Consider the following 25882-nt stretch of genomic DNA (forward strand, 5'->3'; position numbering starts at 1 on the left):
CTGGCTCGACTTCTCAGATATATAATTTCCTGAATAATATGCATGCTGTCATTAGTATTTCAACCACAATTAAAACCATAAGTACAGAATATTCGTTTCTTTAAAAACGTGTCAATTTACTAGTTTGAGAGAAAAATGAGTAGAGAATGTCTCTCCTTATCACTATCTCAATTTGGATTTGCTGTACTGTTCATTTAAAAATTTTAAAAATTTTAAGAGGTTTAAAATTTTTCCATAGTCAGAGCCTGGAATTTAGGAGCCCATCACCCGGTGAGCTGGGCTCCCTCCTGGCTTGCTTGCATGGATTATCCAGAAATTTACATAACCAAGAAAGACAAACGAAGGTAAACAAAACCCAGATACATTTGCTTTTTTTTGCTAAAAATAGTTTTTCTTTAATAATTCCACACTGATATTTATCTAAATTAATCTTTGCTCTGCTTGATCATATGTTAGCAATCTCCTGAACCTACTTTCACTTTCACTGGAATTCTAGAGATCTTGACTCAGTCCTGTGGTGTGGTCTCAAAGTTATCTAAGCAATGTTATTAGAAGCTTGTGGCCAGATACCTGGCATAATCATTTCCATGGTCTCTGAGACAGCCTTTTCTGTTGCAGAAGAAGCACTCTGACCTATAACAAGTGTTTTAAGAGAAACATCAGAATAAAAATTGTCTGTAACAGAAAAAAGACTTAAAATGGCTATGTTTAACGTCACTGTTCTACAAAAGTGAAAGTTCTGATATAAGTTCATTACAAAAATGATGAAATTAAGAAAGAAATTGTGTTTGCTTCTGTGACATATAATACTTAATTTAAAAAAACAAATTATGACAAATAATATTTATTGTTATCTAATATCAGGCTGATCAGCAGTAAGCATTTCATGGACTGTGAAGAAATTAACAAATCTCCAGGAGCTTCAGGCAATTTCTGAAATGTTTACATGAGTAACATTTACCTGTTCACATTTAACAAACACAATGCTAGAAAATTCATTTTAATTTGACAACATTTCTCAAATAACTCATATCATACTAATTAAACCTAACTATTTTTAGCACTTCTTTTCACAAAGTGAAAAAAAAAAAAAAAAAAAACTTTGGGATTTTCCAGAAGCCCTCTGGAAAATCCCAAAGGCAGTTTGAGATTAAGAAGACACCACTTAGGGCTTGATTTTGGGAAACTGACATGTTAAAATATTGTCAGATTTGAACATTTTGTTAAACGGAAAATGGGTCACTGTGAAATAATACTTGGTTCCTTATTTAACCAAAGTGACACTAAAATATTTTGAAAGTAAATAGAGAAATTAACATGATTGTAAAAAGAAAATTTAGTTATTTTAAAGGAAAGAAGATATTTTCTAAAACAATAAAGGTTGATATTAGCCTTCTAAGCAGATTACTCAAATGGTTAAGGAAAACTATTACAACATCTTACTAAAAGCATACCAATAATCCAAGAAAATTCCATCATTATAAAAGAGAAAAAAACAAAGTCTAGGTTTGCATGAAGATAAAACTCTTATAAGTCTTGCAAGCCCATCAAATCTTAGCCAACAATAAAATAAATGAAATTCCTTTTTCACAAATGTACCACTTTCTATATCTATTCAGAATTTCTCCTATATGTTCCTTTTTCTCATTCTGTAACAACCAGCTATTTTAATTTATGACAACACTACTCTCTATTTTTTCTTAAAGAGGACCCATCCTGGGTGGTGCAATGGTGGTTCAGCAGGCAGAATTGACCCGACTTCAATTTCCGGTGCCTGCCCATGCAAAAATAAAAAAAAAAAAAAAGAAAGAAACCATCTTGAACACTTTTCCTGTTTAAGTTAGCAAAAATATCTTACCCTCAGGTTAACATCCTATGAAACACAATTATGCTTGAAATAGTTTGTCAGAATAATGACTCATTTGGTTAAACAAAAATTTATATTTTTTATCAATGTAAAAATCCAGTAGCTATAATGCTAGTTTTTTTGATCAGTAAACTTGTGTAAAGTTAGGAAGAACATACCCAAGTAGAATGAAATTGTATGACTGCATCAAAATTAACATTGATAATTCAGAAGACATATCAGTTTTTATTTAACTAATAATATTAAACTAGTCCTGAGTGTCAGAGGTTTATCTGAATCATGGGAACTTTTATCATTTGGGTTTAGTTCTACAATGGAAAATACAGGTTTTCCATTGGAAATATTGTAAGTTTGGTTCCTTTAATTTCTAGGACTTTAAGAACATTAACTCATCTATAAGACCTTATTTATCTTTAAGCCATTTGAATAGAATTATTTTAAGGAGCATTATAAGTTAATTTGGTAATACCATCTGAAGCCAGGGAACTATCATACAACAAATATACAGAAAGAAAATTTATAGCTTCAATGAAAAATTTCTAAGCCATGAATCAGACATAAGACCACAGAAACATAGAAAACATAGTAATACAGAACTCAGCAGCTTATATAAAAGAGCAAGATTTCTATCCTTGCCCCACTCTTACATTTTTACTAGAATTCTGTTTCTGGCAGATGGTACTTGAAGTTATTTGCTTAATATGAGGGCTAAAGTGTTCCCATTAATATTTGTGAAGATTTTTAATGTTGTTTGCTCCCTGATAGATAACCTTCTAGAAGCTTTACCCTGTTAACTGGGCCTATTTGACCCTCAGCTTTGTTGTTGGAAGAAGATCCTATGGTCCCTTTCCAAGTCAGTCCCGTCAGCTTTCACCTTCTAGGTTTTACCAGATATGATTCAGACCAACATGAGTACAAGCAGCCACAGGTCAGATAACCTGAGTCACTTCACACCAAAGAATTCCAAGTTCTTCCATGAATAACTATGCTTCTAAATTCCACCTTCTGACCATGGGCTAAAGGTGGTGGTAGTGAGAATGTCAGGGTCTGTGGATGGTCCAGCCTTAAAGGGCACCTGTCTAGGTTCCTTTCCTTCTTCATCTTCTGAGTAAAACAGTAAAAGGGAGATAGGATTAGTGGATTCAGAGTAATTAGGCAAAAGAAGACAAAGAGAAGGGGCTGAAGAGACCATTGAAGCCAAGTAAGTTTGTCTATAGTCCTCATCGTTTGTATTGGTTTCTCCTCTCAGATTTTTCACTGGCTTTTGGTAAGGAGTGGAGTCAGTCAATGGTTTAGAACCATCATCAAGTCTAGATTTCTTATGAGCATTTAACTTCTCATTTGATTTTTTAAAAAGAATTATTTAACAAAGCTATTCTAGAATCTTGAGATTTGTTAGTGGACTCTGAGGGACAACTAAAATAGTCATCCATTGGCTGACATTGAATTTCCCTTAAACGTAGAGGGGGTTTCGCAGAGGGAGAAACAGATATACATTGGTTAGTAAAGATTGTCAAATCTAATAAGCAAATCTCTTAGACCAAAAATGGATTGTGACCAAGTGTTGCTTCTGTGCAGTTCTCTAGGGTGAATTCTCTTTCATTTTCTCAGAAAGCCCCTGCAGGTCAATTAATTTTGTCTTCTGGAAAATCCTTTGACGTAAAGGGTGTCTGTCAGCAATGCTCAATGAGAAAGCCATATTATTTTACTTAATGTCTGGTGGTAGAACCAGACATTAATCTGGGAAACTCATAGGACTTGTTTTCTTTTCCTTCTCTCAGATTTGGCATCTGGTGCTATCTGTTGTTCAACATCTGGAAGCCATTGCTTCATATATTTTGTCAGGTTCTCCAGTTATTTAAAGTAAAAGGGTAAATAAAGTCTCTTTTACACTATCATAATCAGAACTGGAAGTTTTCCATAGTATTTTTTTAATATCATCTTCTCTACTTCTAGAAGACCACACCCTTTTTATGTCAGAATACCAGTTATAGAGAACTATAAAATGGTTAAATTGGTTTCCTGATAAATTATAACTGTTGCTGAATAATTGTTGCTATTATAATCAAATAATATGAACTTAGATCTTTTTTACAAATAAAATATGCTTTTATCTATAAAAATGGCTCAGGCATACTGCAGCAGGTGACAAACCAAAGGGGACAGATGCTCCCATTAACGTGGATTTGCAAAAGTGACAGTTTCAAACACAGACGGATCTAGGTGTACTTTGTTGGAGATTCATATATCACGCGTGATGTTGCCATTGATTTCATGATTTTTCTCAAATAATGAACAACTGTTGGTAAAGATTCAATCTGAACAAAGTTCAAGGTCTCTTAATTTATTTGGTGGTTCCATTCCTAGAAAAGTAGACATATAGTAAAATGTGCAAAAAGTCTTTTTTTACTTATATATAGCTGTTCCTTTCTTTAAATTTTTACTTAAGTAACATATATTCAGATATATAATTCAGTGATGTTGCAGTCACAATATTGTGCAACAATCACCTTCATCTATTACCACAACTTCTTCTTCACTGGTGTTAGAAAATCTATAGCTCTTAAACTTTAACCTCCCCCTTCCCTAGCCCTCCCCAGCTCCTGATAAACTGTATTCAAGTTTCTGACCATATGAATTTTCTTATTCTAAATGTTTCATATGAGTGAGATCATTTAGTATTTCCTTTTGTGTTTGGCTTATTTCACTCGATATCTTTAGGGATCATTCATTGAAGGTATCAGTACTCTGTTCCGTTTTAAGTGATATACAAGTGGAATGTTATGCAGCAGTGAATAAACAGTTTTACTTAGTCCTAACCAGATCAGTTTCAATCATATCACTAAGTGAAGTCTGATCTCTTTTTCATCTTCTTTAGCAGTTGCTGTATGGGGTAGGGCTGATGTTCAGAGCTGCAGAACCCTAGCTCTGAGTCTCAGGTGTCACACAGATACCTAAAGTTCCAGGGAATGACCAGGTTCTGTACAAAGAGCTCAACATCTCAGAATTTCTAAGTAACAGTTAAAACTCAGAAATAAATGTGACTGCTGTAAGAGCTTACCATCTAGGTAAGCTAGTGTGCCTTACTGAACATTCTGTGCTCCTTAATCACCAATCGCCTATCTCCACCCATGTTCTGTCCCATGATTACTTATGCTGTTAATTTCAATTATCAGAGTTTGCACATTATAGTTAGTACATATTAATGAGGACTTAACATTATTTGTCTTTTCATTTCTTGCTTATGTCACTCAACATAATGTCCTCAAGGTTCATTCACCTAACTGCATGCCCCACAACTTCATTCCTTCTTGCAGACACTTGATATTCTATTGTGTGTACACACCACAGGTTCACTCTTTCTTTCATCAGTTGATGTGCCCTTAGGCCACTTCCATTCATTGAAAATCATGAATTCTGCCACCATAAGCACCAGTGTGCAAATGTCCATTCATGGTGCTGCTTAAAGGACATACCTAATAGTGGGTTACAGGATCATATGGCAACCCTATACATGGCTTGTGGAACCACCACACTGCTGTCCAGGGGGTCTGCTCCATTCTATTTCCCTAACAACACGCATAGGTACATCTCTCTCTCCACATTTTCTCTAGCACTTGTATTTTTCTGCTTATTTTTTAAACATATGTACTCACACACCATGCAATCCATCCTAAGTAAACAATCAATGGTTCCCAGTATAATCACATAGTTACAAAATCACCACCATAATCTATATGAAAACATTTTAATTTAGTTCTGTGCTGTCATCTCAATCCTTCCTCTCATTCCAGCCTGGACAGCCATGAAACTATTGTTTCAGACAGTTCCTCATTATTTACTAGCTACCCTAGGGGATTAAATAAATTCCACATCTCCCTATACCGCCATCTTACCCTGCCTCCAGAATTACTTACATGACTTCTTTTCTGGATTGTTCCTTACATGTGGGTAGAATCACAAATGATTTTTTTCATTGACCTTCTACACGGAAACTTTGCGGAACTCTCTTTTTAGATCTAGTAGCTTACTTGTGACTTCTATAATAACAAATAGAGATTGTTTTATAACCTCCCAAATTGGATATATTTCATATCTTTTGCCTGCCTTTTATCTTTTGCCAGCTAAGGTTAAGCTCTAACTTAACCTGCATATGAGGTTGAAGAACTATGTTGAAAGTTGGTATCCTTGTCTTGTTTCTGATCTTAGGGTAAAAGTCCTTCGTCTTTCACCACTGACCCATAACTTTTGTCTTTGACCTACTGCTTTTCCAATAACTTTTGGTATGTCATGTTTTCATTTGCATTTGTCTCTACATATTTTTAAATTTATCTTTGCTTTTTTTTTGTTTGAGAGTATGTTGCTTAATTTCCACATTTGAAAATTTTCCACTTTTCCTTCTGTTACTCATTTCTAGTTTCATTGCATTGTGGTCGGAAAAGATACTTCATAGGATTCAAATCATTTTAAATGCATTGAGATTTTGTTTTTCAATTTAGTATACAGTCTGTCCTGAAGAATGATGCATGTGCACTTGAGAAAAATATGTACTCTGCTTATGCTAGGTGGATTGTCCTATATATGTGTTAGTGCTAGTTGGTTTATAGTGTGGTTTAAGTCTTCTAATCCCTTATTATTCATTTGCACAGGTTTTGCATCCATTAGTGAAAGTGATATATTTAAGTCTTCCACTCTTAATATGGAACTATTTCTTCCTTCAAGTATATTACTATTTACTTCATATATTATTGAGCTCAATTATTAGGTGCATATATACTTATAATTGTTATATCTTCTTGACAGCTGTCACTTTTATCCATATATATCTTACTTATCTCTTATACAGCTCTTGACTTGATGTCTTTTTTTCTGCTAATAATATAGCAATTTCTACTCTTTTGGTTACTATACACATGGATTATTATTTCCACCTTTTCATTTTCAACCTATTTGTAGCTTTACATTAAGGGGAGTTTCTTGTATATAGCATATAATTGAATCACGTTTTTAAAATTCCATCTGCAAATCTCTGTCTTTTTATGGGCAATTTTAATACATTTATATTTTAAGTAACAAATGAAAATTCAGGTCTTATTTCTGCTATTTTGCTCCTTATGTTTTGCCATACATTTTCTGTTCCTCAGTACCTCCATTAGAATCTATGTTTGTATTAAATTGTTTTTCATTCATTTCCTGGTGCCTGCCCATGCAAAAAAATAATAACAATAAATTGTTTTTCATTTTTTTGTAGTGGGCCATTTTGAAATTTTTTTTTATATGTAAATATTTTCTTTTGGTTTCCATAACTTCATACATCTGTAAAATTCTCAGCTTTATTCAAACCAACTTAACTTCATTACTATACACAGACTATATGCCTCTGTCCCCACTTTATGTTGTTTTGTCAAAGTTATATTTTTGCTCATTATTTGCCTGAAATACAGATTTTGAAATTGTTTATGCATTTCTATTTTATACCATGAAATAATTATAAAGTGGAGTTACAAACCAAAGATGCAATAGCACTGTCATTTATATTTATTCATTTAGTTACCTTTACAGGAGAGTTGTATTTCTTTAAAATCCGTTAAATTACAGTTCAATGTTCCTTTCATTCAACCTGAAGTATTCTTTTTAGCATTTCTTGTAGGGTGGTTAGTTGTAATAAACTCCCTCAGTTTTTGCTTATTGGCAGTATCTTAATTTCTCCCTCATTTTTGAAAGACAGTTCTGCCAGATATAGAATTCTGATTGCTTTTTTTTTTCTTTCAGCTCTTTAAATATGGCATCCCTCCATGGTTTCTATGAGAAAACAGTTATTAATATTGGAGGATCACTTTTATATGACAAGTCATTTCTCTTGCTGCTTTCATGATTCTCCCTTTGACTTTGGCCATAAATATGTTTGTTATAAGGTTTCAGTTTGGATCTCTGAGTTTTCCTATTTGGATTTCATTAAGATTCCTGGATATGTATCATTATATCTTTCATCAGATTTGAGAATTTTTCAGCCTATTTCTTCAAATATTCTTTCTGCTCCTTTATCTCTCTCTACTACTTCAAAGCTTCCATAATATATATGCAGGTATGCTTGATTATGCCACACAGGTCCCTTAGACTCTTCATTATTTTTCTTCTCTGCTCCTCAGATAGGATAATTTCAATTTTCCTTTCACCTTTTAGGTTTTACCAGATATGATTCAGACCAACATGAGTACAAGCAGCCACAGGTCAGATAACCTGAGTCACTTCACACCAAAGAATTCCAAGTTCTTCCATGAATAACTATGCTTCTAAATTCCACCTTCTGACCATGGGCTAAAGGTGGTGGTAGTGAGAATGTCAGGGTCTGTGGATGGTCCAGCCTTAAAGGGCACCTGTCTAGGTTCCTTTCCTTCTTCATCTGCTGAGTAAAACAGTAAAAGGGAGATAGGATTAGTGGATTCAGAGTAATTAGGCAAAAGAAGCAGCCAAAAGCTGGAAGTCAATGGATCCAAGAAGAGAAAGAAGAAGATGCTGCCATGTGCATTTTCAGGTGACAGGAAAGCGAAAGGCCAAGGATCACTAGCAGCCAGCTCCAGAACACCACACCTTCAGGAAGAGGGCACTGCCTTATTGATACCTTCACTTGGGACTTCTCCTAGCCTCAAAACCATGAGCCAATAAATTCACATTGCTCAAGACAACCCAATGCACAGTATTGGTTTTACCAACCAGGAAACTAAAAACTAAAGCAGTTTTTTTAATTTTTTACTGGAAATTGGGGTGCTATTATTATAAACAGCTAGAATGTAGATATGGCTTTGGAATTGGATAATGGGTAGAGGCTGGATAAATTGTGACATACTTGAGAGAAAAAGCTGAGATTTCTTTGAAGAGATTGTTTGTTGGTAGAAATATGGATACTAAAGTTATTTCCACTGAGGTCTTGGAAGGAAATGATGAATGCAATATTGGAAGTTGGAAGGAAGGTGATCTTTGATATAAAGTGGCAGGGAGCTTTGCAAAGTTGTGTTCTAATGTTGGATAAAAATGGGAAGTATAAGTGATGAGCTTTGATATTTACTTGAGAATATTTCCAAGCCAAGCATGGAAGGTGCAGCCTGGCTTCTTCTTGCAGATTACAGTAAAATGTGAGAAAACAAGGGTGAACTGAGAATTGAACTCTTAAACTCACAGAAACCAGAAATTGATTGTGTTTGGAAAATTCTGAGCTTATCCAGATAGTCTACTTTGTGTATGCTCTGATATTAGGGCCAAAAAGCGTATCTCAAGGACTTCCCTGAGTTTTCAGGATGTGATCTTCCAGAGAATAAAAACTGAAACCCAGCTCAATAATATTAAGGGCATACCTTAAAAATTAACAAAGAAAGTTTGAAAATTCAAGGTTGTACAAATATATAATGCAAGCAAAAGTAAAAATGTTAATATCAAAATGAGTGTGGCAATATTAACAACACTGGAAAATGCAATAAAAGAATATAAACTAGGAGAATTAATTATAATAAAATGTTATGTCCAAAGGGAAGATATAATGTCCAAAAGGAAGCTATAATTATGTAAAATGTAATATCCAAAAGGAAGATACAAAATCAATATACCTTTGTACATTTAGCAATGCAGTAATAAAATACATATGGCAAAATATCCCAGAACCACCAGGAGAAAAAATTTAATGTAGGCCTTTAATATACCTGTTTTAGAATGTGATCTTTCCAATTAGAAGACATAAGAGGTTCAATTATAGGTAAAGCTTAAAAATAATTTGAATCATACAACTAATCAGATTTATTGTTTATAAAAAAAATTTAATAAATACATAATTTTTCTTTTGACCAATTGTGTTTTAACAGAAATTGATCAAATACCTGGACTCAAAAAGAATGGATTTTATACTATACCTACTTTAACCACTAGAAATCAACAAAGAAATTATATAATAATAAAAACTTGAAATGCATAATCATTTTCTAAGTAATCTATGCATCAAAGAGGAAAAAATGAAATTAAAATTTAAGTTTAGCTCAGCATCCCAAAGAAGGAAGACCATTTTTTTAACAACCAGGGGCCCTTCCATTGAATAGATTTTCAAGAGAAATTTTCCCTGTGTATTATTATGCTTGTGCACTTTATAATAGTAGAATCTCAGTATGCATAATATATGACTCTACTCTGTGGAAGATATTAAAATAATTATAATAGAATATTACATGCAATAATATGGAAAAGAAAGGAAATGGAGGGTCTTTTTTACAGAACATAAAATGTTCATCAATCTATAAAATTCAGAAAACATTTATTCTATGAATGAATGAGTATTCAATATCAGAAGCAGATAAACAAGTTTTCTTTGCTCTCAGCTTCATCTCAGCATTCCTTTTCATGACTTTCTTAATCTGGTAAAATACCTACAGTGTCACATGAAGAAATCAATTAAAAATACACCTTGGAAAGTTTTTCCCAAATCCATGACTTGGAAGATTTTCCCTAGGCTGCTTAATATTTGTGTTTGTAAAGTTAAAGTAAAATAAATTCGTTTTTCTCTGAAATTTTCAATTCATATTAACATATTCATGGTTCTGAGAAGTTACTGTAGTAAGAAAAGTTATTAACATTGTCTAATTCTACATTTTATTTTCTCATTTTATAATAGACCCCTTTGTTCACAACAATGGAATAATTCAAGCAACTATTAAAATCTTTTGAAACAAAACAAAGTCCTTTGAAACAACATTCTGATGGAAAGCTGCATGTGAAATCTATTTAATAGTTAAGACTATATTAGATACATATAAAATGTAATGGATCATGCACTTCTTATAAGTAAAAGTTACATAGTACATATTATCTAAGATATATTTTATGTTATAAAGCAAAATACAAGGAGCTTTTCAATAGTCCATGAATAACCATCAATTGACAGAACTGACCATTGTGGAACACTTCACCCAACAACAGCAGGATACACATTCTTTTCAAGCATCCATGAAGCATTTAGCAGGATAGATCATATCCTGGGTCATAAACAAACCTCAACACATTCAAAATAAATTAAGACATAAACAGTATGTTCTCTGTCTATAATGGAATCAAAGTAGAAATCAATAACTGAAAGGCAATAGAAAAATCTCCAAATACCTGGAAATCAAATATTTCAAAATAATCCATATTCAAAAAAAAAGCTTCCAAGAAAAAAAGTTTATAAATACACATATATATATATTTGCAAATGAAAATGAAAGCGTAACAGTCATGAATGGGTATTCTTCATTTACTCCACATGGTAGTAAGATTGTATTTGAACACACAAATCATGAAAAGATTTGTACCTGTTGAGGTGGCAGATTAAATTTTGAGAAGAATTTATCTTGTTTCAAAGTTCTTCCTCTAATAACTTTTCCACCAATTAATATTTCTTTTTAGTTTGTGTTCCTAGATTTACAAAAAAGTCTACAAAACGCCATACATTTTTCTACTAATTTCTTTCTCATATTTAATCATTCCATATTAATATTTTTCTGTGGCTTAGAGCCCCATGCTGAGCACACTTCCTACATTTACTGCCTGCTCTCTCATCTCTTGAAAACTGTTCCTTTTTGTTGAGACCCTCATTTCATTCAGAGAGTATCCATCTATTTCTCATTTTCCTTTTTGAGTCATCAAGATTTTCTCACTCCTTTGCATGTCTGGCAATTTTTCTGTGATAGACATTCTTGTTTAACTTATCAGCCCCTAAATATAAAAATAAAAAACACACATTCATACAATATTACCATATATTTTCTTTGAATAATTTTAGAAGTCTTCATTTACTTCTGACATTATTTCTTCAAGGAAAATGCCAGTAGCATCTTTTATTTTTTTCTGTCACCATTTTGTATTTTACATATCACTACTGTGTAGTAACAATTTCCTTGACTGGAAATTTCTTTAAAGATGACTTCAAATGCAAAATTTACTGATTAAAATCAAAATGTTGCAGAATGAGGAGCGAATTGCATTTTTAATTGATTCCTAGAATCAGCAACAACTGAGAACAGTGATATCCTAAAAGCTTCCCAGGCTTTATACGGATAAAGGTGCTGTGAGCCAGAATGACTGTGAATGGCAAGGAGATAAATTATTCCACTTATTAATTCTGTACACAGAGCTTCCGAAATCCCCTAAAGTAAACAAAACAAGTAGTTAGGAGGGAAATAGTGAATATGGAAGAGATGATGAGCTAATTATATAATTACTAAAAAATATTAAAGTGAATAGCCAGCAAATCTAAAGAAGATAATAGTTGAACTTTTCATCTGAAAGCAATTCCTACTTGGATGCAGCCAGAACAATGAAGTGTGTGCATGACGTATTGAGAAGCTAAATATTTTATGCTTCATTGTTAGTCTCATTTAAATAGTTTCCTCTGAATAACTTTAAATCTCTTACGTGGAAATATGTTTCATTGCTATTTGCAAGAATCCCGCCCCTCTTTTTTGGTGTAAACACAGAAAATAAATCATATTTCTCCTCCTACCCATGATCTTACATGCAAAAAACTAGATAACATTGCTGGTACTTGAATGAGGAGAACTTTTAAAATCAAGTACATTTAGAATGTTAGCCTGACTGTATTTTCATTAGTGTGAATGATATCAGCAGTTCTGCTAGCATTTTACCATGCTGGGTTCACACATTAAAATCTTACTCATGACCTCACCTGGCTCACTTGCTCATTAAATTGCTGTCTTTTGGCAGAAACCCAGACAAAGAGGGTGCCCACGTCACTCTGTGAGATATGCTGTAGAAAGCTTCCATAAAGGGTTGCATAATTGTGAATAGGCCTTTTGGAAGAAATGTGAAGGCTTCCATTTCATGAAAACAAGGAAGGAGGCCAGTGTTTGAGAGTAGGTTGCTATAGCTTTGCCAAATTATGGAAGGAAAAATACATAGGGCCAAGTTGAAAGCCCAGCTGCATCTTTCTAACCTACATGTATAGAGTTTTGATTGTTTACAGCTTTGAGTAAAATTACAACTATACTAAGGAGATGATTAAAACATTTCTTTAAACTTTTTTTAAAATAATGTGCTGTGACCTATGTAAGATGGTGAATATTCAGCCACTCATTTGCCAAAGTTTTAATGAAATAATCTGTTAATTGAGTAACAGTGAAAATGCCAGTGTTAATTCCCTGATTAAATCCAGCAATGGCACTGCCATTTTTACTCTGTCTGGTATTCAAGTGCCTATATTTTACCTAATTATATTTCTACAACACTCAAACTCAGACTTCTGATGCAGTTATGTGGACCTATGGACTGTCCACAAAAATATACCATGCTCAGTTTTGACAGAAAGTTCAGTCTCACATTGTTCTGGGTAATTAGAACATCTTCTCAAATAAAAAAAGAGACCATTTTAATATCTTGGAATAAATATAATCAAGGTATAAAAGACATTATAAAATATTGCTGAAAGAAATGAAGGTCCTAAAAAATGGAAAGAAATCTCATGTTCTGGGATTGGATGACATAATATTTTTAAGATATAATTATACCCAAAGCAATTTACAGATTCAACACAATGCCAATCAAAACTCCAGCAGCATTTGTTTAAGAAATGGAAAAGTTAATAATCAGTTTCAGATGTAAGTGCAGGGGGCCTCAAATAATCAAAACCTTCTGGAAAAAGAAGAACAAAGTTAGAAGACTCATACTTCCTGTTTTCAAAAATTACCACAAAACAATAATACTCAAGAGGTGGTCCTCGCATAAGCACAAATAAATAGACCAGTGGAATAGAATTCAGAGTCAGAAATAAACCCATACATCTATGACCAATTAATTGTATATAAAGGTGCCATGTCCATTCAACAAGGAAAGAAAACTTTCTTCAATAAATAATAAATATCCAGAATACTGGATATCAGATTCAAATGAGTGAAATTTAACCCTTACTGCACACTATATACAAAAATTATCTGAAAATGGACCAATGGCCTAAATATAAGAGCCAAAACCTTAAAATTCTTAGAAGGAAATATAGGGGAAAACTTTTAGGACTATGTATACAGCAGTGTATTCTTCATTATGCCAAAAGCAGAAGCAACAAAAGAAAAATAGATAAATTATATTTCTTTCAAATTAAAAACTTTTGTGCCTCTTAGGACATTAGCAAGAAAGTGAATGGACAGTGAGCAGAATGGGGTAACATATTTGGAAATCATATATCTCATAGGAGTTTAATATCCAGAATATATAAAGAACTCTACAACTAAACAACAGAAGGATGAACAACCCAATAAAAAGTGGGCAAAGGATTTGAATAGACATTTTTCCAAAGAAGATAAACAAATGGTCAAGAAGCATGTGAACATATGTGCAAAATCATTAATCATTAGGGGAAATCAAGTCAAAACCTCAATGTGATACCACTATTTCACTGGTTTAGAATGGCTATCATTAATCAATCAAGCAAGCAGCCCACAAAAAACAATGTAAGTGTTCGTAAGAATAAAGATAAATAGGAACCCTCATGTATTGTTGTGGGAATGTAAAATGATGTAGAAGTTGAGGAGACAATTTGGTGGAATCCTCAGAAATTTAAACATAGAATTACCATGTGACCTAATAATTCAACTTCTGAATATATGACCAAAGCAACTGAAAGCAAAGACCTAACAGATATTTTTACCTCAACACCCATAGTAACATTATTCACAATTGCTGAAAGAATGGAAGCCACAAAAGTGTCTACCAACTGATGAATGGATAAACAAAATGTGGCAGTTTATATAAAATAGAGTATTTTCCACCATGAAAAGGAAAGAAGTTCTGATGCATGTGGCAAAATGGATGAACCTTGAATACGTCACATTGAATGAAATAAACCAGACACAGTGAGATAAATATTGTATGATTTCACTTACATGAAATACCTAAAATAAACAAATACATACATATATATATACACACACACACACACACACACACACACACACACACACACACACACACACAGAGTGAATTTTACAGGTTACTAGGGATTACTGTAGGGGATGGGAATCAGGAGTAACTTCTGGATGAGCACATCTGTTTGGGGTGATGGAAAAGTTTTGGTAATGGAAGGTAATGGAAGCATGAAGTTGTTGATGTTATTAATGTCACTGATCTGTACACAGGATAGTGGCTAAAGTGGGAAATTTTGTGTTGTATATATGTTTCCACAAAATAATCTTGTAAATATAACCTCTACAACTTTTCTGTTTTTTCCTGAGCTCGCAGTACCTTCTGAGTTTGGGTCACAACTTACTTTACAAGTTACCATTGCTTCCACCCATATGGGGAGCTGGAGTTCCTAGCTATACCAAGCTCAGTATTTGCACATGGTACTTTGAATGTGCATTGAGAGGGTTTCTTCATTGCACAAACCCAGGAGGAATCATTAACAGAAATTTAAGGCCTCTATTCTGCCATTTATTTGTAGGTACACTTCTAAGCTCAGTTTCTTAATTCCCCCCTTGAAATGGGAATTATAAAACTTCCTTTACCTATATTATAAGAATTTTAAGAAACTCTTCTATGATTAGAGTTATTTCCAAACTATTAAATTCTATGCAATGTGAATTGTTATTGAAGCTGTTTCATCTCTTCAATTAACTAAAGAATACTAATGGAGAGGAACCATACTTTATACTCCATTGACTTAATATGTCAGTAGAAGCATCAAACATTGCAGATTTCAGGTATTTAATAAATATTGTCTAAAGGAATGCTAGTTCATTCATTACTAGACTCATAAAACAGTCATTCAGTCAACCAAATCTTTCTCAGCCACATAACCTTTTCAATGCACAAACAGTACTATTGTCTGTTTACCTGGGACATAACAGATAATTTCCAGAAATCTTGCTTTCCCGCATGACATCAGACAAAGATTGTGTCCTCAAGAAGCCTTCAAACTACTGGGGAGGCAGGCCTACAAATACTGATTTAGAAAATGGTAGAGTTAGGTACTATGACATGGAAAGGATATCACACTTAGCTAAGGTACCAAAATGAGAGAAGATACTGAGGTTAAAGACCGTATGCCAAATACCTTGAAGAGAGGAAGGCTAGCCAGGTAGAGCAGAATGTCACAGATGCTATCCAGAGGTTGGGTGCAGCATGCAATTGGAGCAGCTCTTAAATTTATTTTAAAGTAAACAAATGGGACATATGCATAATACATGAGTATTTGGTTGAATGCCTAGTGATTGCAAATCTCTTTGGGGACAGGAGATTGAGAGTGTACATTTATTATAAAATATAATAACAATGATAGCAACAATGAATCTTAACTCTTGTTTCTCAGTCTTTATTTACAAGATGTAGCATTGCTCATATGCTCTAATCCAAAAGAAGGTGAGGGGGAAAGAAGGGACAATTTCCTAAAATTGTACCACATTGCTTATCATACAAAACTCTCTGGGGCACTAGCAGGTCTCTCTGAGTTGCCACTATGTGTACATCATCCACATCACCATTTCTTCATCATCAAAATTAGGAATGCAGCTCTAAACACAGGTTGTTTGAAGCAAGTTTCTTTATTTCCCCTGAGAGTCAGTTGCAAGAATTCAACTAGTCTTACTTCCTAACTCTGCTTTAGTTGACATTTCCCAATCCCCAGTCCCTCTTTTTCTAATAATTTTTTTTCTTTATACTTGATTATTTTTATACAACTTCATAGATTTTAAAAACATTTTGTAGTCACTGTTTCTTCAGAGCCTTCATCAACACTTGCTTCAGTTTGCTAAAACTGCTGAATGCAATATACCAGAAACCGATTGGCTTTTACAAAGGGCATAAGTTACAAGCTACGATTCTAAGGTCATAAAAATGTCCAAATTGAAGCACCAACAAGAGGATACCTTCTCAAAGGAAAGACTGTATCAGTGGTTCCTCTTTCACATGGGAAAGCACTTGGCAATGCCTACTGTCCTTCAATCCTAATTGTCTCTGTGAGCATTTTCTATCTCTATTAGCTTCTCTCAGCTCTGAACTCTCTCCAAAATGTGTCTCTTGTAAAAAACAAGCAGATTAAGACCCACCTTGAATGGGCCAGGTCACAAATCCATGGAGACAACCTAATTAAAAAGCCCACCCATAATAGGTGTGCCCCCACAAGATTGGATCAAAATAGCATGGCTTTTATAGGATGCATAACAGTTTCAAATGAGCAAATTCCACCTTCTGGACTCCAAAAAGACATGTTCTTTCTAAATGCAATATACATTCATACCATCACAATATCAAAAAAGCCTTAACAATACAGATAAATACAAAATCAAAAACAGTACAAAATCTCATCAAAGTCAAGTTAAAAGCATGATTGGTCCTAAGGCAAAATTCTCCTCTGGCTGTAGACCTCTGAAACTCAGAACAAGTTATCTGCTTACAATATACAAAGTAGTGATACTCATAGGATAAAGTTCCTATTGCCAGAGGGAAAACTGAAAGAAAAACAAGAGTGGCTGGACTCAAATAGTTATGAAAATCTGCAGCGCATACCTCATTAGATTTTAGGGTTTTGAGAGTGATTTATAGAATGATGTTTTATCTTTGAGGCTTGAGAGAGTGGCAGTCCTACATTCTCTAAGGGCTTACATAGTGGCCCTGCTCTCTGCAAACTTTGGGGTGTGGGTTTTAACATATCCAAGCATTGGAGAGACCACCTTGTTCTTGGCTGTACCCTCTCCAAGCATCAGGTAGCACTGGGACTCTCCGCAATCTCCAGGGCACATGCTCAACCCCTTTAGAACAATGGGGTAGTGGTCAGGCTCCCCCCATCTCTGGGGAATATGCTCCACCCTTTCTGAGGTCTGGGGCAGGCAGCAAAGCTCATTCTGAACAATGTTTGGAATGTTTTGTATGAATTCTCAGGAAAACACCCTTTCTGTGTGCATGGGTGTGTCTGCTCTCCTGTCCTAAAGTGTCTTAGCTCCAGACCTTGGCTTCCATTGTTCTGCCTTTGAAGTCGTTCTCCCTTGAATCTATTCCTTTTCTGTTGCTTTTAGTCCGGATGGCAGAAGGTTCCATTTATATAGATCCTGCAACAAATTTGTCAGTTTTCCATGTAGCATACAGGGATCACAACCATCAGACAAAAGGACTTTCCACAAATCCTTTCTGGATAACTCTTTTTCCAATCCTGGCATATACTTAAATGGCTGGCTGGTTTCACATTTGGCTAAATTCTCACGTGGAATTCTTTGAGTCACATTTCCATGGAAATAACCTGATCAAAATTCTCACCCACAATAAATCTGCCCCCACAAGATAGGATAAAAAATGCATAGCCTTCCTGGTGTGCATAGCAATTTCACTGATGCACAACCCTGAAAGATAACCGAGGCAAGTAAAATAGGTGAGAAGTTTACCTTACCAAAAAATTATATAATTGTCTGCAAATTCATCACTTTTTTTTTTTGGTCATGCACACATGCACAGACACACACACAACTTGCTTATTGTCTCTTTCTTTAAAGGTATATTAAATTCACCTAGGATGTCAGGGGTTATGTCCATTTTGTTCACCATTATGTAGCTGATACTTAGAAATTAGTAGATATTAAATAAATATTTCTTGAATTCACAAATTAATAGGACTGAGAACAAAGCTTTCATTTTAATAGCAATATTACTTATTACTTATTTCCATTACCATTAGCTTTTTTGTTATTCACAATTATCATTTACACCGATTCAACTCACACATGCATAAAACAAATACACAAAACACACACATGCACAAATAGATATTGGCTCTTTACAAAGGTAGCATACTTTACTACTCAACACTATATGATAGATAATTTGAATTATTCTTTTCTCTCAGGAACATCTATTCTACTTGAGTAGACTTCAAGGTATAATAAGTTTCCACTATTAACTATTTCGCAGACTTCCAGATGTGTTCCTCTCTTAGGACTTTCTAGCCAGTAGGGCATCTGGGAATATGATGATTCAATATTATACTCACTAGGTGTAAACACTTTTAAGTCATACTTCCAGTTTCCAAAATGTTAACCTTCTTTCTAATAGATAATACATTTTCAAAGTATGTGTTTTCAAGCAATATACATTGTTTAAAATCTACGCTCACTTTTCTTTTTGCATGGGCAGGCACCAGAATTAAACCCAGGTCTCCAGCATGGCAGGCAAGAACTCTGCCTGCTGAGCCACCGTAGCCCACCCTCTACCTATTCACTTTTAGAAATTTAGCCTTGAAATTTCTCAGGAAAACTATATAAAGAAACCTGATGTGCCAGCTATTATACATAACCTATTAGGCAAATCTTTGAAGATATTGCATATTTGGGATAATCACTTAAATATTTTAATAATGCTCACTCTACCAGATATCCTTCCCTTGTCCCTTCAAATCCCTTTCTCCAGAATCCCCTTCTCTTCCTTGTGTTCCATGAAGATGCCCTTTAAGTCATGGCTACAGTTTCCAGTGGCACTCATCCATGGAGAGAGGGAGGAGAGGGGAGGTCAGGGAATGTGTTGCCCCAACTTCTTCCCAGCAAGTTTACTTATATCTGTCTGCATCCATCAAAAGAAAACTATTTAGAAAATTTTGTACATCTTTTCTCAAGTTAATATTTGTGTATCATGTGTTAAAGCCTGAGATTCATTTTTCCCCATACTGATATCCAGTTTTTCGAGTGTCATTTTTTACAAGCACTATTTTTCCCCATTGCACTGAGTTCACACCTTGGTCAAAAATAAATATATCTTGATTGACTACTGGAACTTCTATTTATTCCTTTGCCATTCTTTCAGTCTTCTGTAATTTCTTTCTACAGTGTTTCATAATTTTCAGTGTATAAGGCTTTCACAATGGTTAAATGTATGCCCAGACATTTTTAAACATTTTTTATTGTGAAATATAACACATATGCCAAAAAGCAATATAATTCAAAGTACATTGTAACAAGTAGTTATAGAACACATTTCAGAATTCGGTATGGGTTAAAGTTCCATAATTTTAGGTATTTCCTTCTAACTGCTCCAAGACACTGGAGACTAAAAGAAATATCAGTATAATGATCTAGGAGACACACTCATTTATTAAATCCTATCTTCTTTGTGATCACTCCTCCTTCTCCTTTGGTCCTTCTCCCAATCTTTAGAGGTATCTGGGCTATACCCATTCAAACTTTTACACATTGGAAAGGGCTATCAGTAATATGGGATAAGGGGATGCAACTAGTTGGCATTCTTAGAGAGGCTGGCCCCTCTGCATTTCTCGACTTGTCTGGACTAGGAATCCATCAGGAGGTTGTAGGTTTCTTGAAAGTTATCCTAACTGTGAAACTTTTCTAGCATCTCAGATAAAGCCCTAGGTGTTCTTTAGGGTTGACAGGAATGATTTGGTTTTGGTTTTGCAAATGCTGGTAATTAGTAATATCTAGCTGAAGTTAGCATAAGTGTAGCCTCTTTATTTTCTAGATATTTTATTATTTTGTATGATATTGTAAATGGAATTGATTTCATAACTTCTATTTTGTATTATTCATTGATGTTATATAGGCACATCGAATTTTATATGTTAATCTCATACTCTGAGATTTTACAGTATGTATTTATTAGGTCTTCTAGGTTTCTTGTGGAGTCTTTGGGATTTTGTATAAAAAGGATCATGACATCTGCAAATAGAGATGGTTTTACTTCTTCAATTTGGATGTGTATAATTATTTTTATTGATTACTTGCTCTGGTCAGAATTTCCAAAATGATGTTGAATAGCAATGCTAAAAGTGGGCATCCTTTTCTTGTTCCTGATATTAGGAAAAATGCTTTCTGTATTTCTTGAGTGGCTTTTTCAGATTAAAAAAAACACTTTTTGGTGAAAATGTTCCCTTCTAGTCCTAGTATTAGGAATTTTTTAACATGAAGCTTTGTTGGATTTTGTCAAATACCTTTTCTGCAACAACTGAGGTGTTCAAGTGTTCTTTTTGCCCTGCATTTATTTAGGTTGGTAGTCTTAAGATGAAGCATCCTTGCAATCCTGAGATAAATTCCACTCAACCATGGTGTATAGTTCTAATATGCTGTTGGAGTCTATTTACTACTATTTTGTTGAAGATTTTCATCTACAATTGTAAGAGGACTTGGTCTCTAATTTTTTTTTTTTTTCCTCTGATGTCTTTATCTGGCCTTGGCATCACATTAATGCTACCCTTAGAGAATGAGTTAGGAAAAGTCCCTGCTTCAATTTTTGAAAGAATTTGAGAAAGATTAGTGCTCATTATTCTTTGAATGTTTGGAAGAATTCACTAGTGCAGCCACCTGGTCCTTTGCTAGTTGGGAAGCTTTGGATGACTCATTCTTTTTATAGGTGTATTGAGACCTTCCACTTCTTCTTGCATCAGTTTAAGTAAGTTTACCCATTTAATCTAGATTTTTTTATTTATTGGTATGCTCTTGCTCATAGTATTCTTTCATAATCTTTTAAAAATATTTTTTATTGTCAGTCCCTAACAAATGAATATATAAAATTTGTGATGTACAACCATTCAATCCACAGTGTACAATCAGTGGCTCACAATATCATCACATTGTTGTGTATTCATCACCATGATCATTTTTTGACCATTTGCATCTCTCCAGCAAAAGAAAGAAAAAAGAAAAAACTCATATATACCATATCCCTCACCCCTCCCTCTCATTGAGCACTAGTAGTCTACTTAATTTACTTTACACCTTTCCCCTCATTATTTATTTATTTATTTATTTATTTATTTATTTGGGGGTCCATGGTCTGGGAATCGAACCCAGGTCTCCCACATGGAAGGCGAGCATTCTACCACTGAACCACCATGCACTCCCTATTATTTAATTTTTACCCATATTTTTTACTCATCTGTCCATACCCTAGACAAAAGGAACATCAGACACATGGTTTTCACACTCACACGATCACACTATAAAAGCTTTATCACTATACGATCATCTTTGAGAAATATGGCTACTGGAACACAGCTCCACAGTTTCTGGTACTTCCCTTTAGCCACTCCAAAATACCATACAATAAAATGGGGATATCTAGATAATGCATAAGAATAACTGCAGGATAACTTCTCAACTGTTTGAAATCTTTCAGCCACTGATACTTTATTTTGTCTCATTTCTGTCTTCCTTCTTATGGTTGAGAAAGTTTTCTAAATCCCTTGATCCCAAGTCCCAGCTCATCCCAGAATTTCTGACCCATGTTACCAGGGAGATTTACACCCCTGGGAGTCATGTCCCACATAAAGGGGAATAGCACATGAGTTTGCCTGCCATGTCAGCTTATCTTTCATAATCTTTTTAATTTTGGCAAGATCAACAGTGATCTTTTATTTCTTATTTTAGTTATTTACATCTTCTCTCTTTTTTCTATGTCATTCCAGTAAAAATTTTTGTCAATTTTATTAATTTCTCAAAGAATCAACTTTTGATGTCAATTCTCTCAATTGATTTTTTATTCCCTATTTCATTTATTTCCACCCTAATTATTGTTATTTCTTCTTTCTACTACCTTTAGATTTAGATTTGTTCTACTTTCTTTTGGTTTCTCAAGATGTAAAGTTAGGTTTAGATTTAATATATGTCTTATATTTTATGTAAGTGTTGGGTGCACAGGTAGTTCAGTGGTAAAATGCTCGCCTTTCACGCTGGAGATCCGGGTTCAATTCCTGGACCATGCACGTAAAAAAAGGTGTTTTTAAAAGGTCGTAATATAAGTGTTGATAGTTACAGATTTTCCTCTGAACACTGCCTTTGCTGCCTCCCATTAATCTTGTCATATTTTGTTTTCATTTTCACTTATCTCTAAGAATATTTTACTCCCTTTTGATTTCTTCTTTGACTCATTAGTTGATTAAGATAATGTTGTTTAATTTCTACATATTTCTGAATCTTCCTGTTTCCTTCTATACTGATTTATAGCTTTGTTCCCTTGTGATCAGAAAAGAGGTTTTGTATGACTTCAATTTTTTGAAATGTACTAAGACTTGATCTGTGACCTAACATAGGCTTTATCTAGGAGAATGTTCAATGTGCCCTTGAAGAAAATGTTCAGGGTTCTCCTGTTGGGTGAATGCTCCATACAAGTCTGCTAGATCTAGTTGATTCACAGTATTATACAAGTCCTCTACCTTATTGATCTTCTGTCTAGAATATCCATTCATTATTGAGGAGATGCATTGAATTCTCTATTATTGTAACATTGGCTATTTCTTTCTTCTATTCTGTCAATATTTGTTTAACGTATTTTATGGCCTTGTTATTAGTTGTGTACATGTTTATGTTAATTATATATCCACCCTTTTATAATCTATTATATAGATTCTCCCTTTTATTTATTTATGATGTGCTTTTTTAACCTCTTGTAATGGTTTTTAATGTAAAGTACCTTGTCTGATATTAGTGTATATCCACTCAGTTTCTCTTTATTACTATTTGCAGGATATTTTTCTATTCTTTCACTTTTGACCTATTTTTGTCTTTGAATATAGGACAGTGTCTTGTAAATAGCATATGGCTGGATCAAACATTTGTATCAATTCTGACAATGTCTGCATTTTCACTGGGAAGTTTAATCCATTTATATAAAGCTGTTACTAATAAACAATGATTGACTCTATCTTGCCATTAATAAAATAAGTCACGCAGCTTTTATATGTTGCTCATATCCTTCATTACTGCCTTCTTTATTTTTGTAATAAAACAGTTTGATTTCTTTCATTTCTTTTTCTTTTTAATACATTTGTAAATATTTTCCTTATGGTTAATAGGGTTTACATTTACACTTTAAATCTCTAACCCTCTAATATGAGTACTGTATTAGTTTGTTAAGCAGGCAGAATGCAATATACCAAGAGTAGAATGACTTTTATAAAGGGAATTTAATAAACTACAAGTTTGCAGTCCTAAGCCCAAGAAAGTGTCCAAACTAAAGCATTCAGGGACAGATACCTTAATTCAAGAAAGATCAATGGGTCTGGAAAGGCCAATGGATCTGGAACAGTTGGGAAGTCACATAGCTGGCATCTCCTGGTCCCGTGCTCCTGGGCTCCATTGCTTTCAGCCTCTGTTCCTGTGGGGGCTCCTCACTTTGCTTCTCTGGGGCTGGCTTTCATCTCTTGGCTTCCCTTGGCTCTCTCCAGGTTCTGCCTTGCTTCATAGCTCAAGGAAAGGCACATGACAACATCTGCTGGGCTCCAAGCATCTCCAAGCATCCAAGTCTCTGTTCTCTCCAAAATGTTTCCTCTTTTAAAGGACCCTAGTAAATTAATCAAGACCCAGCAGGAATGGTTGGAGTCACATCTCCAGCTAATCAAAAGGCCACACGCACAACTGGGCATGCAACATCTCCATGGAGATCATCTAGTCAAAAGTTTCCACCTACAATAATGAATCAGCGTTAAAAGAAATGGCTGCCCCACAAAATAGGGTAAGGATTAAAACATGGCTTTTCTGGGGTACATAATACCTTCAAACTGGCACAAATACCAATTTAACTTTAATAACTTAAATAATCTCTGACTCTATACCCTTCCATTGTACCCCTCTATGTTATGCTTGTCACAACCTACATTTTTTACTTTGGATATCAAATAACATAGTATTATGATATTTCATGCATTTTAATGTTAATCCAACATAAGTAGAAAGCAAAGTTGCAAGCCAGTAATATAATAATTCTAGCATTTGCATTTACCCATATAGTTACCTTTACTGTGAATCTCGATTTCTTTATAAATTACTGTCTCATATTTTTTCCCATAGACTACTACCACAAGCCATGACAAGGGGTGCAGTTAGGATAAGTGTAAGTTCGACCCAACTTTTCCTTCATCCTTAGGTGTTCTTTGTCCTGATTCACTGTTTGTGTGACTGCTGTTTACCCTGTCCATTTTCCAGAGCTGCGTTTAAATCAGTTCAGATGGATTCTGCTTGTTTTTTTTTTTTTATGTTTCTGTGATGGTGTATCACCTTGAAGCCTAGTATTCTAGTATGCTGTTGACATCCTAGATCTTTTTATTCTGTTAAAAGTTTCTATTACTTTGATTGATTTTTGCATGTTAAACCAATTTTTGCATTCTTAGAATAGCCCCACTTAGTTGTAGTACATAAGCGATTTAAGTGTTTCTAGATTCAGTCAGGTAGAATTTTATTAAAGATTTTCACAATTCATACAGCATATTGGCCTGCAGTTTTGTTTTTTTTATATCTTTATCTCATTTTGCTCTGAAGGTAATTCGGGTCTCAGAATAATCTAGAGAGTGATCACTCATCTTCTAGTTTTTGGAAGAGTTTGTGAAAGACTGGTATTAATTATTCTTTAGTTATTTTTTAAAATTCATCAGTTAAACCATCAGGGTTTAATTTTTGTTGCTGTTGTTTTGTTTTGGTGGGTCTAAAAGCTATTAATTTAATCCCTCTGCTTATTATAATTCTGTTGAGATTTTCTATTTTTCTTTTTGAGTCAGTTTCATTATTTTGCAACTTTCTGGGAGTCTGTCCATTTCACTGCAGTTATCTAACTAGTTGGAAGTAAACATTCAGAATATTGACTTATAGTCCTTTTCATCTCTGTAATAACAGTGGTAATCTTCACTCTTTCCTCCTTGATTTGAATAGCTTACATTTTCTCTCTTCGTTTATTGGTCAGTTTGACTAAAAGTGTGTCATTATTTTTAATCTTTCCAAGAACAAATTTTCATTTTGTTGATTGTCTCTGTGGTTCTTCTATCCTCTAGTTTTATTTATCTCTGCTTTTATCTTTATTATTTCCTTCTTTCTCCTTCCTCTAAGTTAGACTGGCTCTTCTTTCTTCTAGTTTTTTTTTTTTTAATATAGAAGATCAGGTTATTAATTCTCTGTTAATATAAATTCATATATATATATTCATATATATATCCCTTTAAGCATCCTTTAAGCACTGCTTTAGCTGCCTTAAAAGTTCTAATATTTTGTGTTTTTGTTTTCATTAATATCAAAG

The 25882-nt window shown here is 34.0% G+C and overlaps 2 long non-coding RNA genes across 5 annotated transcripts in view; one reads left to right on the plus strand and one right to left on the minus strand.

Moving 5' to 3' along the window:
* Positions 1–358: 358 nt before the first annotated feature.
* LOC143649561 (uncharacterized) lies at positions 359–8299 on the minus strand. Its single transcript, XR_013159109.1, has 4 exons — positions 7422–8299; positions 5785–5907; positions 4022–4230; positions 359–633 (listed from the first exon to the last, which is right to left on the minus strand). It is a non-coding gene; the product is annotated as an uncharacterized LOC143649561 (long non-coding RNA).
* LOC143649559 (uncharacterized) overlaps positions 2880–25882 on the plus strand; it is a 115154-nt gene continuing 92151 nt past the window's right edge. For all 4 annotated transcript variants that reach the window (XR_013159105.1, XR_013159107.1, XR_013159106.1 and 1 more), the window contains exon 1: positions 2880–3068. This is a non-coding gene — a long non-coding RNA (uncharacterized LOC143649559). The remainder of the gene's footprint in view (positions 3069–25882) is intronic.

The sequence above is a fragment of the Tamandua tetradactyla genome, chromosome 11 (assembly GCF_023851605.1).
Source record: "Tamandua tetradactyla isolate mTamTet1 chromosome 11, mTamTet1.pri, whole genome shotgun sequence".
NCBI lineage: Eukaryota > Metazoa > Chordata > Mammalia > Pilosa > Myrmecophagidae > Tamandua > Tamandua tetradactyla.